Source organism: Cryptotermes secundus, unplaced genomic scaffold (genome assembly GCF_002891405.2).
Source record: "Cryptotermes secundus unplaced genomic scaffold, Csec_1.0 scaffold734, whole genome shotgun sequence".
Classification (NCBI taxonomy): domain Eukaryota; kingdom Metazoa; phylum Arthropoda; class Insecta; order Blattodea; family Kalotermitidae; genus Cryptotermes; species Cryptotermes secundus.
This window is the reverse complement of record NW_019737093.1, coordinates 86,013-104,502: the sequence shown is the minus strand read 5'-3', so window position 1 is coordinate 104,502 and position 18,490 is coordinate 86,013. Positions and strand designations below refer to the sequence as shown.

General features: G+C 45.3%; 1 protein-coding gene across 4 annotated transcripts in view; it reads left to right on the top strand.

The window, feature by feature from the left end:
* LOC111870172 (extracellular serine/threonine protein kinase four-jointed) overlaps positions 1-18,490 on the top strand; it is a 176,202-nt gene that overhangs the window by 139,754 nt on the left and 17,958 nt on the right. The window contains exon 1 of one of the 4 annotated variants that reach the window (XM_023862242.2): positions 1,949-2,062. The exons of the other annotated variants lie outside the window; for them this stretch is intronic. The gene's annotated coding sequence lies outside the window, so the exon portion shown is untranslated. Of the gene's footprint in view, positions 1-1,948; positions 2,063-18,490 lie in introns of those variants that run through there. 4 annotated transcript variants of the gene reach the window in all.

Below are 18,490 nucleotides of genomic sequence, written 5' to 3'. Positions count from 1 at the left end.
CGTGGAGAATATATCAGCGGGATTGTCAGTCAGGTTTCGATCTTAGGACGTTTAAGCATTAGACATGCCGTTCGGGGCGTGGACTATGGCATTTGTGTGTGATGCACCTGAGTTGCCTCAAGTGACGCCATTTCACGCGCGCGCGTGCGCGCTCGTGCAACTTAATGCAACGCAGCATTACGGCTGCATTCTCATTGTATGAAGCTAAGTGGTAATACCCGCTGAGAATTCAGCGGGAAGTCTTCTTGTAAGTTATACAAGCTTTCATACTGTTAGCTTGACCTACTTGATCCTGTATTACTTTCAAGTTCCACACTTTATCAAATAATGCGTCGAGGTCGATGTGTAGCCCCATCTCACACGAATATTTTGCAAAAAAATATTCACCCGTAAACCATCATCTTTATGTAGCTTTTTTTATTGCTAGTGGTGTGGGACAAAGTCCCTTGTGCTGCAGCCACTTCTGGCCTATTGTACCAGCCCCAGATGATAGATGAGGGTGATTGTGGAGCAATTGGTGGAATGAAGATTGGCAGGGGGAACCGAAGTACTCGGAGAAAACCTGCCCCAGCGCCACTTTGTTTACCAGAAATCCCACTTGACCAGACCCGGGATCGAACCCGGGCCGCCGCAGTGGGAAGCCAGGGACTAACCGGTTGAGCTAGGGCGCGGCCCTTTATGTACACATATCCCCATCAGAATATTATCAGTTACCGATCAGGCACGGCGCAATTAAATAAATGGGCACTCTGTAGCGTAGCTGATTCCGGCAGTGTTACAAGCCAGATTGCTGCTGGTTCGATTCCTGATGAGGTCATTGGGTTTTTCAAATTTTCAATTGACCTATTCCTTCCAGCCACACAATGGCCCTGGGGTCGTCTCAACCTCTAACAGAAATGAGCACCAGGAATCTTTCTGGGGGTAAAGGACAGTCGGCGCGTAAGGCTGACAGCCATACCTCCATCTGTGAGCCGATCTAGAAAATGTGGAAGCCTCGACGTCTCACAAGAGTATGGGCCTCCACAGCCTGTTACAGGGAGAGCGTTTCCTTTGATATTTAAACAAAAGTCTGGTCCCAAGTTTCGTTACCTTCTGCATAAGGTACATGTTCATGGATTGTATTAACGCTTGACATTTCGGTGCTGTGGTAACGGAAAACTCTTAAAGCAGTGGGAAACCTCGCGCCTGCAACCGTTCTTTTTTTATGCATTACGGGAATCTGAAACTTCTCGGCCCCAAGACAAATCCCTGTGGACGCTCCTCTCCCCCTCGCGGAAAGCGTCCGGGTACAGTATCAGCATGGCGCACTGCGCGACGCCTCTAGCTGTTCGACACCTTTTGTTTAGGTTCTGCCTCTCTGAGGCGTTCGCAACGGGAATTTGCAAAGGATTCGTCACGCCTGCCAGCCAGCCAGCCCGCCCGCCCGCCTGCCTGCCGACAGAATACACAACGGACCTAGACTGCACATGAAGTTCAGAATGTGTTAAGATTTGTCCTAATATTTCTGTTTTGGTTAAAATCAGACAAAAATTAATGACAGTTTGCACGAAGACCTATCTGCGTTTGTGTGCGTTTTTCGAGCATAAATTGAGATATATTTATCGAATCTGAAAATGTCCTTAATAAAATATATAGAAAAGCATGAAACACGCATTTAATACGACTATTCATCACATATTTTCCGCGTGTCTTACGGTTTTCGAGGTAACTAAATTCTGAAATAAGTGATCGTTGTAGAATCGTTATGTTTTGTTTATATTTTCGTACTCGTTATTACTAATTTACGAGTGTTTATTCATTTGGTGCCATATAGATCTTGAGCGCTCTTATAACGTTGAACTGTTCACCCCTGATCCCGTCTCTCCACAAATATTGCCTGATCATGAAGCTTCGACATCCCTGTCCCCAGTACTGTGTGCAGAGTTCAGAGCCAGTGTGACTCCACAGGCCGCAGACGAAAGAGACTCAGTGTATGCATGACTAGCAGATCGAGCGGCCCGCCACGCAACTCATCCGAGCAACACGACTCCACTCCGTGCTTCCTGGCGTGCGAACTTCAGAGGTGGGAGAAATGAATACCGATCTTAAACATTTATAGACTGATAAATGATTCGGAAATATTTCAGTAGACGTATTTACGATACTGCGATTGCATGAAACCGAGTTTGTTCCCTAACCCTTCAAAATACATGAGTATTTGTGCATCGTGTGACTATAGGAATTAGAAACCAGTAATTTCCAAACTGTATCTTTGTAATAGACACGTGATGTATCTTCTGTAAGATGTGGACTCAATTTTTAGTATCTCTTCCCCTGAAATCAAGGCTTTATGAGTTGAAACTATGACCCTTTATAGTTCCATCGTAGCTGCACCCATGTGTGATCGTCACGTGAGCCATTCCTGCCACTGCCTTTGAATTTTCCGACAGTCTGTATCATTTACTGTGGCCATTGTACTGGACACTGTCCACCTTACGCAGTTCCTTCTCGCTCAGCGTTTCGAGAGCTGGGTCTCTCTGTTTCTGTCGTCAGGTGTAAGAAAGGAAGTTTCTTATTCGATTGGGTCCCTGGGAAAGGGCTGGTGCTCATCCAGACCCAGTACAGTAACGACCCTTCCTCCTTGGCACCTTATGATGGAAACAAATCCTGTCTCCGAAAAGCTGCGTTAGAAGAAACTCAAGACGATGGGCAGCGTAAGAATGAATAGTTGTCCTTACAGACCTCTTCTGTTCACTCACCTTCTCCAAGTTGAGTGTCAGTGTTACATCATCATGTTTTTGTACCAAAATTTGTGTAGTTTCCTTTGTCCCCACATCCAAGCGAAGTGCCTGGCCTTCATTAGCTGCATTGATTTCGAATGGCTGTAGGATGTAGTTTAAAAGATAGCTTATTTGGTGGGTTCCATGAAGTGGATTTTTAAACATCATCCTGAAGAAGGGATTCAGAATAAGGACATAAGTCCCTTCCTTTAGCTTCCTGTTTTACTTATTTAATACGGCCCTGATCTGGTTTCAGGCTGAGACCAGGCACGGTGACGCTCTCTATGCATCTGTCTGGTACAGGCATCTCAACTGTGATTCCAAAAACATACACAAGTTGATAGACATGATTTTCAATTTCGTACCAGAATCTACGTCCTTAGATTCACTGGTTTATTAACTATCGTCCTCACACACACACCTACGCACGCACACACGAAATTAAGACGTTCCTAAAAGTGATGTTGGCAACGCTGAAACATTTGGCAGGGTCACCAATTGCTGCATGTCTTTCCTGCCGCGACTCCACCTGCGACGGAGCGGCGCAATCCGCGACTCCGGTTGGTTCTGTGCGGTTCTTGCAACTCGTGCAGTGTGAAGTACTCTGTCCTTCCGTCCAACACGCTCATTCTGAAGCGTGAAAATTGAAACAGAAGAGAAACTGGTGGGGGAGTAATGAGAGACACTTCATATCTTACGGAAAATGGGAGGAACAGGAAAGATATCACCATGAAGGGTAATAGGCAGCGCCCGTTCATCCTTCTGGTAAGAGTGTGTTAGGGAAAGGGTAAAGCGTTCTGAAGTAGACTTTGTAATGAGTAGAGGACAGAATTTGAGCAGGGGCTTTGCAGTGTTTGATCGGAATTCTGACGTTGCCGTTAGGAGGTTCAACTAATAATATTTAAACATTCGGTTGCTACCTCGCAGAAAACATGCTGCGTCTCCATTGCAGAGACCAGCTGGATAATAACGTTTCAGTTTATTGCGAGAATCGTACGAAACACATAAATATACTGCGTGGGCGAAGTGGATTTTTTTTAATGTTAAGGTAAGAGGTCAAGGAAATAGCGGCTCCGGCCTAGAAAACCGAAATTAACGGCCGTGGGGATTCGTTGCGCTGACCACGCGACACCCTTAATCCGCTAAAGTTGGCACTAACTTCGCCGACAAGCGTCGGACGCTCGGTCTGTATAGTTCGCTTACGGACTAAAATGACGGAGTTTGTTTTGTTTTTAGTGTTAAGGTAGGAGGTACATACAGTTGGCTGCAATGCTACAACGAGTTACCAGAAGCTTATACGTAACAAATGATTTGCCTAAAACAACGACAGTCACCTCTCAGCAACGCATTTTGATTTGTGTTTGAGGCCCGTCTTCAAAACACGCACCTTAGGAAATGCACACATGACGTATTCGCTTTGTTATTCTTTATTTGGTTAAAGATAGATTATTTTACAACACTATTAGAACTATTAGTAGAATGATTAGATGACTAATGAATCGTAAATTTGAAAGATGTGGAAGGAATTGGCCGTGGCCTATTTTGAATTAATATCCTGGTATTTGCAAAGCAGAACCGAGAGAACGCACAAAGAGCCGCAGTAACCATAGACGGACTCCGGGCCTAGATTTGAACCCAGGGTCTCCCAACGAGAGAGTGCTGCTCAAGTCCTGTCTGTCACTTGCTGCCCCTGGACCCGCGCATGCGTGCATGTTGATTCTGGCGTTTAGAGGCGCGAAGAGAGCGGGAAGCAAACGCAAGGGAGGGCCCACTCAGTCCCACATTCTCCGAAATGTGATGTGACAGCGCAGAGAACGATTTTCGTAAACTGGCTCGGAAACCTGGGACTGTGCGTCCCATTTAGCGTGGTACTATCGATATGCGAGCAGAAACGCGTGTAGGTCTTCATGTGAAGTGTCCGTTGTTGTCCGATTTTAAACAAAACTCCTGAATATTAAATTCCACGACAAATTTCAGCTATTCTCGAGTTCTTATATCCGGACAGACAGACAAACACACGGCGCGTTTTAGATCCGAACGAAATGAAGCTCCACCCACACGTCCGCCTCAGACGACAAAATGACAGGACCGGCTGGCAGCATTCCTGTTAAGCGTGTGGCATTCTTCAGATTATGGTCGTTTGGGCTGATACCGGCGTGGTCTTGTTGGCGGGTACCGACATTTCAGAGGAACATTCTCCCTCCTTCTCTGTGGCTGAACCTATAAACTTGAACGCTGATGATGGCAGCATGTTTCTCCGAAACGTCTGTAGAGACTAAATAAGCCACAGGGTGTCGCAACCGGGAGGACCACAATTATAAACGAGTAAACTGTGATGAATAATAAACTAACATAAGTAGAATATACAGGAATAAATACGCCTAGATAAATGAACAGTGTATATTAATGAATAGATAAGTATATAAAGAAATATACAGCGCTACTATAAATGATTCATTCGTTTTTAAAACGCTATATTTTCCAAAGCATTACACATACAAATATGATTGATATATAAAAAGAACCGTAAACTCACCAAGTTTTCTTCACACTCTACAAATGTTCTATGTGTGCCCCTTGGGTCACACGACACACGTCCAGGCGGTAGTAGAGCTCGTTCCACACATTTTGTAGCATCATCCTGTCAGTGGTCATCATTGCAGCATCGATGCGTTCCCTCAGCTCTACGAGTGTTCTTGGTAGTGGGGGTACGTAAACACGATCCTTAATGTACCCCCAAAGGAAGAAGTCACAAGGCGTTAGATCAGGTGATCTGGTGGGCCAAGTGAACAGAGCTACGTCATCCTCACCAACACGCCCAATCCAGCGATGCCGAAGTTTATTGTTTAGGTAGCGACGAACATTGCCGATACCACCGCAAAATGCTTTGTTTACATGGCGGTTATTTTCTGTACTCTCTTTTGAATGCGCGTTGCACTGCTATAACAGACGAACATCTCCCATATTCGAACAAACAAAAACTCTTTTCTTGCTTTGTCGCCATTTTGTAAAGGCACTGAACTCGTGCTGCCAACTGGTGCACATAATAGAAACTTGGTGAGTGTACGGTTCTATTTATATAGCAATCATATTTGTACATGTAATACTTTGGAAAATATATCGTTTTAAAAACGAATGAAACATTTATAGTAGCCCTGTATATAAATAACTAAATACAGAAACATATATATGTGACTACATAAATCAGTGAATACAAAAATGATGATCAAGAAACAAAATAAGTAAACAAATAACGGACGAATTAGCTGCAGTCTCTTTTTCTTGTGAACATTCCTGCCGTGACTCGGTCGTTAAGATCTTGTTTGTGGAAACAGTTTAGTGCACTAAGGGAGCGGGTTGTCCTCACCCTGTCCGACCACAACACGCATCGCCTCTGCAGTCTTGTAGCGATGACACCGTGGGACAGAGGAGCGTCTGTTGGTTGCAAGGAGTTTGCCAAGGCGGCCGTGTGTCACGTCTTCCCGTGGCAGGAACTGCACAGCACCTGGTTTATTCATCATGTCCGTCCTCATCACACGTGGCTCGGGTTCTATCGTCTGCTGCCAGACTGGCGCTCAACATGCGGTACGCGTACCGCGGCTGTGACGTCGGAAATAGGCTCACCCTTCACTTCAGTGTCTGCTCTGAGCACGCTGCATTGTCCAGGCCATTACGACGAGGGTACAGAGAGCGGGGCTCTGGGGGGGAGGGGTAAATGAGACACTGGGATATACGTTATATTTTAGCGTCCTGTTGCACTGATTCATGTCCATGATGTGTATTTATGCTACCCGTCTTACAGTGCACGGGTAGCATAAATACACATCGTGGACTGGGATATATTTTGAAGTAAAAACGGTTTGAAAATTTTTGGAATCCGAAGAGAAGGTTGAGTGCTGTGAAGCGAAGAAGCAAATGCAATGGATGTGCCCTCCTTCATTGATATTAGCATTGGAAGGGCTGCTCGTATAAACGTTCAAGTTTCTGCCTCGCAAGAACATACAGCCTCTTCATTACAAACACCAAGCAGTTAATGCTGTTTAGGGAAATGCATTCCTTGGGTGAAATCACAGGGTTTCTTAATGTTAAGCAGGTGGTACTTATTGTTAAGTGTCACAACGATAGAAATGCGGTTTGGATTATTAATAGGATTTATTGAATACTCATAGGTCGTAACTGCAAATAATTTTAACGCTGGTACTGATTTTGGCCCCAGGGGTCGACTCAGCCTCTGACAGAAATGAGTACCAGGAATTAATAAAATAATTTTCCTAGGAAGTAAAGCGCGACCGGCGCGTAAGGCTGACAACCTTACCGCCATCTTTGAGCCGATTGTCTAGGTAATGTGGGACCCTCAACGTCTCGCAATCCTATGGGCCTGGTACAGGGGCAGCTTTACTTTACTTTTTACTTTTACTTACTGACTTTCACAATAAACAGCACTGCACGTTACTCTCCTCATTCTATCTCTGCTAATCTTCACGGATTTATAACGCAGGAAATATAGAAGTCTCAGTAAATCACACACTCCCAATACCACTGTACTACTGCACACAAAAAGTCTTCAAACCATACGTTAAATCTTCACAGGCCGACTTCCTGTACTCTTCTGCACTCCTCAAACTTACTGCCTGCTTGTTCGCGTGTTTCTGCCACTACTCACTCGTAACCGCCCTGAAAGAATTATGTCACTCTTATATAATCGCGGACCTGCTGTGAGACCTGCTGTCCAATGAGTACCGAGAACTTTTCCTCCAGGGGTAAAGCGGCTGGGGCGTGAGTGCCGAGGTTAAGAATGGCTGGAGCTATACCTCCACTCCCTGTGTATCTTGAAGGCGTGGTATTTAGTTGAGCACAGGAACCACTGCACCAACTTTCGCATTTGCTTTGCTAACCGCTTTAGTTCCATGAATTCACGCAAGCTTTCATGCTGTTAACTTGCCGCGCTTTATCCTGTACAGCTGTGTGTTATAGAATGATGCATCGAGGCCGAAATTAATGGCATCATCTACGAATAACACACACAAGTAGCCAATCCTAAACCGTCTCTTAATATACCCACATCAAAATATTATCAGTACTCACAGCACAAAAATTGGGAAACTACTACATAGCATACGTTCAACCAGCATGTTACCGCTGGTAAGTTCGTTGCTATGGTAACCCGAAATTCCTTTATTCCATAACTTCACCTCACCCTTACGTTATTTCCTTAAACGTACAACATTTCGATTATCGTGCTGAATCTCTTGAATGGCGTTTCACCTGCTTTAAGCATGGCGTTACATTTGTGGTGGACGGAAACCCGTTAGAATTTGGGTAAATGCTTTCGGACGTAAAGTGTGTTTTTCCTTTCCTTTCCTTTCTACAGTTCTCCCCCCCCCCCAACATATTTGGAGAAATTATGTTCGAAATACGCGCACAATCGCATATATATGCTTTACTTTTGCCCATCTTTAACCAATACTGGATTTTTTTCAACAAAGATTAGAGAAATTCTTCGATGTACAGTTTATTGAAAACCTGTTCAGTGGTTCTCGAGTTCTTACAGATAGAAGAACAGACAGACATTTCGTCTGCCACTTCTGGTTACGAATCAGAACTAGATTATAAAAACCTCTAGCTCCCTAGTCCGTCGTCCTGGTTTTGCTCTACCAACTAGCCTCTTTTATTGAAATGTATGCAATCTCCTAGTTGCCGTAGCGCAAGCGCATACGCCTCCTTGTGGGGCAGTCATTCTGTGGGGATACAGTTGCGGCAGCACTCCGCTTGAGGTCGCTGACTATTCCGTTATACCGACATATCTCAGAGCATGACAAATGACTTCCGATGAAGCGAGCTTATTGATTCAATGTTAACTTGCTTTTCTCTGGATCTAATCGGGTCCCGGGACAGTTGGGAGTGGGGAAGGGGTGAGACTGAAGCACTGTGAACCTCAAGCGTGTCTGTGACAGTTCATAGCAGCCATGGAGGAGTCGCCGCGTCACGTGACTATAACTCAACAGGCAGAAGTACTCGTTCTTCGCCTGGGATAGGGCTGCTTCGCGTGTCAACACAGCAGCATGTGATGTTGCCTCTTTAAAACACCTTTGAGTGTACGTCACACGTTTCATAGGCAACCTCCTCTGTGTTCACTCCAGGATCAAGTCTAGTGCTCTCCTAACAAGGCATGGCGACGCACTCTTGAAAGTGTTAGGGCGGGTGCACACCAAGGAAACTGGCAACCGCAACGAAACCGCAATTTCCGAAAAATTTCGAAGATTTCAGCAGACAACTAGTTTCCAGATTAGCAGGCGCACACTGAAGAGACTTATGAATAATTGCTTACATCATCTAAGTGCGTATATTCGTCCGACGTCAGTCGTCACGAAATAACGAGCGGCTCTGAGGCCACACAGCCTCCGATACATTGAGTACCGGGTGGGGGTTGGAGGTTGTTCCAGAAATAAAGCAGCCGGAGCGTGAAGCTAACCACTCGTCTCCATCTAGTGCCGAGATCAAAAAGGTGTGGATCTATATATCTGCTCCCCCATAAGTCTTCATGGCGTAGTGCTTAAGTAGTTAATCACAGTTAATCTTTGCCTTTCAAATATGTCAGGTTTTTACACGAAAAGCGTGGACTATGTAGCTATTCGACCAATAATTTGTGAAGTTGCGCGCGCGCACACACACACACACACATATGAGTTACGAAAACCTGCGGCAGCATACTCAAGTGCAACCATAAATTCTGGGAATAATTAATCTCCTGCTTTCCTCTGATACAACACGGACCGCATGAAAAACGAAAAAAAAAAAAAATAGGATACACAGGCACACAGACAACATGTTGATGCCATAAGCCTCCTTTTTTCTTGAAATAAGGAAAGCTAGCTGAAAGAGAACGGAGTAAAGAATAGCAGGAAGTGTGGGGGAGGGAAAATTGACAGAAGTCTTTGTTTGCTTCTTGTTCCTCCAGCCACTCTTGCAGAGACTCCAACTAGTCTTGCATAATGCCGAATGACTGGATGGAATCCAATAATGACTCGAAAATGATGTGGAAGGTAGCGGTGGTGGCCAAATTTCTGGTACTATCCAACATTTGCTGGAGGAACGGAGGAAAACCACGAGTAATATCGGTCGGAGCAGTCAGTGGCCAGATCGATTTTGGAATAGGCACCCTCCCCCACCGCGATGCAAGCGGTACAATTCTAACATAGCGCGCTCCGTGGGACGAGAAAATGGCGGCTAGTGACATATGCGATGCCCCCGTGTCTGACATGTTTCTGACCCTCTGCACAGGTCGACTGAAGCAGCCTGCGGCCTTCGGAGGAACATGAGCCTGCGACACTGCACAGCGCGCTCGTAAATTCGGTTCTTATGCCTGGTTGGCAGGTGTAATTGTTTGCAGAAAACTGGGTTGCATGTACTTAGTGGGGATGTCCGGCTTGATCTTCGAAGTGGGACAGAGTGTGTGGGGTCTGCAGGATACTGACTGGGCAGTCCCGTGGGGAGGTGTGAGCCGGTGTATCTGTGGCTTGCCAAGCTGCTCGAACAGGGTTCTTCCGGTGGTAGTTTAAAGGCGAAGCCGAATCTCGTTTGCCATATGAGGACGGCTGAGTCTTCTGAGCTTGCCGCTATGTTCGCTGTAACCTGCTCTGAAAACGTCGGCTTAGAGAGCTCTTTCTGTAATATTTGACATGAATATTTGGACTGTTTCAAGGGGAAAATCGGCAATCGACTTAGTCCCGTCCACACCCCCAACACTTTCTGCGATTAGACGCAGTTTTGCCTCATCCGTATTGACACTCAATCGTCCAACTGACAATCTTCATGAGTGTTTCAGTTCAAATTTCGTATCGTAAGAAAACTGGATACAAGTTACAAGGAATTCCAATGTGAATAACGCTTCATTCGCTCGTCACTGTAACTCTCCCTGGCCATTTGGTTATATCCCTCACTAGTTCAAATTTTGAATTGTTTCTGTTGTCGTGACCCAAGATGGTGGCGGGTCGACTGAATTATGTTGGCCGAGCGGTAGCGTAATAATTCAGTGATGGTGATGGTCAGTTGGCTGCTGGAGCGGGTATTCCAACCACAAAGAGCAAATACTCACTACAGATAATAGAGGATTTATTGATTCTTAGTGTATATTACATACAAGCGCTGGTGGACGTAAGCCTGGCCAGCCTTCCCATAGCCCCAACCCAGACAAAATGCACCCTTCAACTTCCCTCTGTTTCTTAAAACCTCTCTAAAACTAAACTTTCAGACCAATGTCCCGAGACATGAACCCTCACGCAGATCAGATTACACCAGCTGCTGTTGAAGGATAGGTCCCAGCCGAAACACTCCAGGACCCCACTAATTTATGGAATGGCAGGGGTAGATATAACATTTTTTCTCTGAGGAAGCAGGTCAACCTCTTGACGTGCTGTAAATTTAGTAGAGGGCATGACCCCAGACATCAGACTCAAGATCCTAAAATTAAAAAATCTAAAAAGGGTTGCGAACCCCGCAACACTGTATCTTACATTGTTCCAAATGTTTCCATGGTACCCTGTGTTGCATTGGTTCAAATTCTTTCCTTTCACTGCATTTCTCACTGATCCAAATATTTCCTTGTTAACTACTTCTTTTACCCTTCCCAGTGTCGCCCTGTAAGTACAACTCTCCCTGGTCCAAACGTCGCCTTGTAAGTACAACTCTCCCTGGTCCAAACGTCGCCCTGTAAGTACAACTCTTCCTGGTCCAAACGTCGCCTTGTAAGTACAGCTCTCCCTGGTCCAAACGTCGCCCTGTGAGTACAATTCTTCCTGGTCCAACTGTCGCCTTGTAAGTACAGCTCTCCCTGGTCCAAACGTCGCCCTGTGAGTACAATTCTTCCTGGTCCAACTGTCGCCTTGTAAGTACAGCTCTCCCTGGTCCAAACGTCGCCCTGTGAGTACAATTCTTCCTGGTCCAAATGTCGCCTTGTAAGTACAATCGGTCCATTGGTTCAAAAATTTAATGGAGGAAAGAGAGTCTTGGGGTATGGACGTGAAGATATTAATGTGATTCCGCGGATCCTACTTCCTCCCCTTAAGGAACTACGTATTATGTAACTAAACCGAGCATGAAAAATTAAGTAGTTACTATAGGATTCTGACGATGGTGTATAACACACTGATATATTGGGTTTTTGGACTTTACCCAATATATCAATGAAAAATTAAGTAATCCAAAAGTGAAAGAAAATCCATGTCATCGCAGCGTAAACATCTTTTTTGACCGTAAGTGTTGAGTTCCCAATACATTTACGGTTTTCTTTCGACGTCCCATTTCGTCCGTTGCAGCGAGTGAGAGACAGAAGTTCCTCTACAGGATCCTACGTTTCAATATATAACCGGCCAAGTCAGCCGAGAAAAACGTAAAGCCAAATGAAAGAATCCATTCCCGTACGAAATGTTTCTCCCTCAGAGCTACATGAGGTAGTGTCTCCTTAACGCACAGCGGAGGAACGGAGACACTCGGCCCCACTCCCCATTAGTAAGCAACATCTGATGTAAATCTGGGCATCTGGTGAAGAGGATCTTTGCCATTTGTCACCCAGAGTTACAGAGCCGCTCACGAAGGTAAGATTCGAAACGAGAGCTTACAGAATACCATGCAGGAGCCCTAGAAACTCGTCGTCTGCATTCCGAGCTCTTAGGAATGCTAGTGACACCAGGCTCTGTGGGAACGGAAACCGGAGCCGCTGGTCTCGCCCGCTCATTGATATGTGCTGAGCTAACGTCCGTGTCCTTGAGGGGACTGAATTGATTGCTGATGGACGTCCTCCTTGAATCATAACGATCAGTGGCTGCGTGTAACAACGTGACTGTGGGATCCTCGGTATGCGGAGACTTGTCTGACGGACGATCGGAGATCCACGCGGAGTGAATGCTAGTGAAGTAGGCGGGATGTATGAAGTTGCATTAATACTGGGACTAAAGCAGTAGGAAATGAAGGTAGTGTTATTTGTTAAGCGGCTATCTAATGCCGAGATTAAGCATGCGCGAAGCTGTTCCTCCACTTCCCCATACCTCTTCATAGCCTGGTGCTTATTTACATTACTTATGGCATTAACGGTGAATTGAAACGAAATGGAGTGTGCGGTTCACAAATAGTTGTGTTCGATGCAGTGCTTAGAGATAATCGATCATTCTACCCAACTTTTCTTTTTTCTAGTATGAAGCCAACAATCCTGTTTCTATCTCTCCAGCCTTTTCCCAGGCACCCAAATAATCGTGGGTTATGATACCGTGTAATTTGTCAACTGGGAATGACCGTTTCGTCATAGAAGCCGACCATTAAACCCTTCATCGCCGAATCTGCCCACTGTAAGTTGCCATAACCACTTCCATTCAGATCTGCATCTTCATTCGAAACTTGCTTGCGCCTCTAATTCATGCATGGAACTTTCAGTTGCTACTGGTTGGGTCAGTTGAGAGCTACAATTGTGAGAAGTGAGCAGGTGGTAGCTGAGGCCGGTGGCAATTCGGGAACCCAGAGGAAGGAGAACGTCCGCCATTGAAGCCACTAACAAGCAACGGCTAGTGAAGACTGACAAGACTTTATGTGTGCTGTAATTACAGTGAACTTTGCAGTGTGTAACTCAGTGGAACTGTCATAGTTATTTGTAGTTACGATGTTTAAGTGCTCAATAATTGCAGCTACCAATCCAAACCTCGCCTCTAGTCACACTCAGTCACGTGACAGTGTTATTCGTGAGAGATGGCCTTAAACGTCCGCTTCTGAGCATCGTTTGACGTCGTGTAAGTCAGGAAAGGAACATGGATGAACGCAAGGGAAGCTAAAGGAACGGAATATAATTCGTATAACGACTGGTGAGACTTAGTTAAATGTCCGCCTCTGTCGTCTAGTGGTTAGAGTTCCTGGCTACATATCCAGAGATCCGGGTTAGATTCCTGGCGCTACCAGATTCTATCTGAGAAGTAGTGGATCTGGAACGGGGTCCACTCAGCGTCGTGATGATAATTAGGGAGCTGTTTCAAGGAAATAGAGGCTCCGGTCTAGAAAACCGAAATTAACGGCCGTGGGGATTCGTTGGGCTGACCACTTGACACCCTCTATCCGCTAAAGTTGACACTAACTTCGCCGACAAGCGGCGGTCGCTCGGTCGGTATAGTTCGCTTGTGGCCTAAAACCACGGAGTTTTTTTTTTTACAGGTAAATTCTCAGTGAGCATTATATTACTGTGTATTTGTATCTTCTGGCGCTACATCTCTTGTTTGGTGTGTTGCCAACACACATGCAGATGTTTTTTATTGTTCAGATCACATGTTTTGGCCCATATAGGCTATGATGAAGTGATCTTGAGGAAGACGCAACCGTTGCCGGGTTACATAAATTACAATTCTAATGTGGAATTTGTTGGTTAACCTTGGGTTTATAGGATCTGACATATTTCTGTACGTACATTAAAATTTTAACTTAAAATTACAGTTTCAAAAACATTAAAAATTAAACCGAAGCACTACAGGAAGAAATACCTTTAAGGGTGCTCCTTTGGATGGTGTGGAATACATGTCATTATACATGTATATACATATATACACGTACATACAGACATAGACGTATAAGCATTCAACGAAGTTGTCACTAACTTGGGCAATATAGCGTCAGACCCACTCTTGCGGCAGTTAACTGGACCGCCTGAGGAATCCCTCTAGAAACTTCGGACCGAGATTTGAACCAAGGAACTCTCGAATGGTATGGTACCCACCGGATCGCTTGTTTCGGCGCTCCACTGATGTGGACCCCGGCCTGGTCACTGCGTCGCGTCCGGTTATCTCAGCGGACTGAACAAGCGAGATCATCTAACAAACGGATGACAGACGCAGGAGGTGGTGCGTTCGTAACATGAACAGCAGTGTTTATGGAAGAAGGGTTGATATAATGGTAGAGGGTGGGAGGATGACAGGGTGGAGTCAGCCGGGGTAGCTTTGAAATATGGCAGGTCTGCTGGTATTCTCAAAGGAATGTAGTTGGTCGCACACTGGTAGGAGCTCTCACGGTCTTGTCAACATGTCCGTGGCGGGAGCTCTGTGAAACTTGTCATCTGGAATATGACGCCGTATAGTTTGGCAGTATATGAGCATTTCGGATCAACCTTCTGTGTCCATGTTCAGGGTAGAACAGTGTAACAAATCCACTTGAAAAAGAGGACCTAGGTGTCAGGAATATTTCAAATGATATTTCCAGTTTCGTTGTGTCAGGGTCATTTGCATGTGTAAACATTTGAATCTTCAGTTCTATACAAACTGCAGTCGAGGTTAATTTGTTAGTGTGTAGCAGCCGACGTTGCGGAAAACACCGTTCCGAACTTCAGCATAGCCTCACATTCCTCTGAAACGTTTGTATATACCTACCAAATTTCTGTGGTCCCTGTGTTTACCTAATTAAGCATTATGTCATGAAGGCGTATGGGGCAGTAGATGTATAGAGCTATATTTTCTTGACCTCGACACTGGTTGGAGGTGAGTGGTCAGCTTCACGCCCCTGCCGCTTTACCCCCGGGGGAAAGAGCCTCCGGTACCCATTGAATAGGGGGCTGGGTGGTCCCCAGAGCAGGTTTGGACGAATTGGATAAGAGAAAATTCTTGACCTTACCAGGACTCGAACTCCGATCCCATCTTCCAGACTGTAGCCAGTTGCTATACCGACTGTGCTATGCCGGCTCCCATCAGGGTGCCATAACTCCTGGCATAAGATTACAGAGATTCTTAACTTAAAGCAGGAGTCATGGACGCTTGCCACTGAGCTTCATACCATTCAAAGTTGACAATGGACTGCATGACGCAGTTCATGCTTAAAGCAGAAAAGGAGATATTTTCCTTTCGGGGAAAGCGAGCTCACCCCCATCCCCACTACCCCACCGCCCCGTGCAGCAACATGGATGAAAGTGCCGCAGCCCCTTACACGTGCTTCAAACCAGCTGGATGGACTCTGTGACACGACGCGCAGGCTGAAAGCCTCAGCTGACAGCTCGGGGGTTGTGACTGCTGCCCGCCACAGGGTGAGTATCACGCAGAGACCGGTCTCCCTGCCACAGACATCACAGGAGCGCTACCTGTGGAGCGTCAGTTTAACGCGAATCTTAATTTATAAGCATTAAGTGCGAGATTGAAAACGGATTGTTATTGCTATTGTTGCGAAGCAGAGGAGTGGGGAAGTGCCAACACAGTTCCATTGGTTCCTAATCTCGGCTCTACGTGGGAGAGTATGGCCAGCTTCATGCCCCGGCCGCTTTACTCTAGGACAAACAGCCTCCGGTATTCATTGTATAGGAAGCTGGGAAGACATCGGAGCCGGCCTGAACGCTGTGGAGAAAAGATAAATCCCTTATCCTTGCCGGAAATCGAACTCCGTCTTCACAGTCACCAAGCCGGTGGCCTAGTCACTCTACTCACTCAGCTCCTCCGCCTCCTTAATATTTAATTTTGTAGTGTATTTAACGACGCTCCTTGGCTATATAGCGTAGAATATTTTGGTGGGTGATGAATGTAAATTGGAAAGGATTTGAAAGAAAACGGTTTTGGTCTTATCTTCATTGGTTGAATCCTGTTGTGTTTCAGATGTATACAGGATGTCCCAGGAGGAATGCGCCAGACTTCGGGAGGGCGTTTCTTATGTTAAAGTATGCCGATATAACGCAAAACACCTATGTCCAAAGTTGAACGGTTACAGAGATAATGGCCCGAGAAAAGTGTGGTCTTCTGGCGGGTCCACGCACTGTACCTGTCAGCTGACAGGTCTTATCGATGTCAAGTCTTATGTTGAATGTGGTGATAACGGCTCACACTAGTCGCATACCAGAATGCGCAGTCAGCCATGTTACGTCAGTGCTTGCCATTCATGTGTCGTGTATAGTGCTTGGAAACCTAAGGACAACTATGACATGGCGTGCGAGTTTTTTTGTAGTTCAATTTAATGGCTTCATGTCACTCACAAGTTAGTTTGATGTTACTTACATTATTAACATTACAGAAACCACATATTCCTGCCAGTTTTAATATGTATTTGGTAATCAACAAGTGTGTAACACGTGTCAAAGTTTTCATTTCTCTGGCCATTATCTCCGTAACCGTTCAACTTTGACATAGGTGTTTTGGGTTATATCGGCATACTTTAACATAAGGAACACCCTCCCGAAGTCTGGCACATTCCTTCTGGGACACCTGTATATAGGAATTATGTCAACCGTCAACACAACTAATACTCAATTTTTAATATTCGATCTTATTACTGCTACATGTTATACACAGAATGCGTGTAGTCATTGGAATACCGATATGGAACCCTATCGGTGCAACGCGTCGCATTTTATACTAACATAATTGAGGCACTATCTTGGCATCTGCCTGGGAAACCACGAAAGTACTTGTCCAGGGTAGATTCGAACCGAGGACCTACCTACCACTACGCCAGTCCGCTTGGTCTTGTTTTTATCATTATAATTATTTTCTTTCTTGGCGTTTAGAACGCGACGTAGATGAAAGCGGATACGGTTGGTTGGAAGCATGTGTAGCTGTTGCTTTGTGGGGGCGGGATGCTACCACATGTTGGGGTAAATATGGCCGCAGCTGCTCGCTTCCGAGGGGTACTCGAACGACCCTGGCGTTCTGTAATATGTTGTACTGGGAGCCACTCAGTAGAGAATATGAAACTACCACAAGACCGTTAAATGGGACTTGGCTTCAACGAGGCGGTCAAACAGAAGCCACAACAAACTTCATAACACGTACACTTTATTTAATTTTGGTTAATTACATTGTTAGTGACACCTGATGGCTATATACACAGTTCCTTTGTCCCTCTTTCGAGGAGAGACACTTACACGCGCCATATCAGTTTAGTAGCTAGGCTTTCTGTCTTTGAACAAAGAATTGCGCTATCACGCTACTGTCGCTAGGCATGACATCATCCAGTAACTGGCGTTTTTGATTGGCTATGCTTCGGGAAGTACCGGGCTAACTGCCTTATGAAGCTTGCATCATGCCTCACTAGACAAAGAAAGAATCCCCGAATCATCAGCTTCATAAGGAGTCATGCGCCATTACATCATCATCTATCTCATGTATAGCCTATAGCGTAATGCAGCGCATGATTATTTACGCAATCTTACAAATCCACAAATTTAAATTTTGCAAAATTACAATCTATATAAAGAAAAATGTAAATGTTCATTTGTTCAGGATTCTAAATCTCCGAAAGTTCTTCACCGATTGCTTCGCAATAACAATGGGTCGTTGCGTAGGAATCGCGGAATCAACAAAGCAGCGTTTCCGCGGTTATTTGCATAGCAGCGGCCGAGGGTATAAAAGGAGGTTGAATTAATTCGCCCAGTCAGTCTTGGAATAGCTGCCGCTGAAGAAGGTTGGAACCTAGACGCCAAGAGATACAGAAGTATTGGCCGAGAGATTGTGTAACCGGTAACTCTAATACTGCAAGTGGCGATAATTGTAAAGTGTGCAAGTGAATTACAATAAAGATTCGCTATAATTAATACGGCGTAAAGTTATTTGTAGAATGACATAACCAAACACGCTACATGCATTACTGACGCGTACAACACGTCACATCCACATCAAATTCGTGCATTGTTTGCAATCATATTGACCGCCTGCTCTCCTTCATCTCCAACAGAGTTATGGGAGAAATATAAATCGCACATGGCTGAAGATATTTTCCGACGAATACGCAAGGAA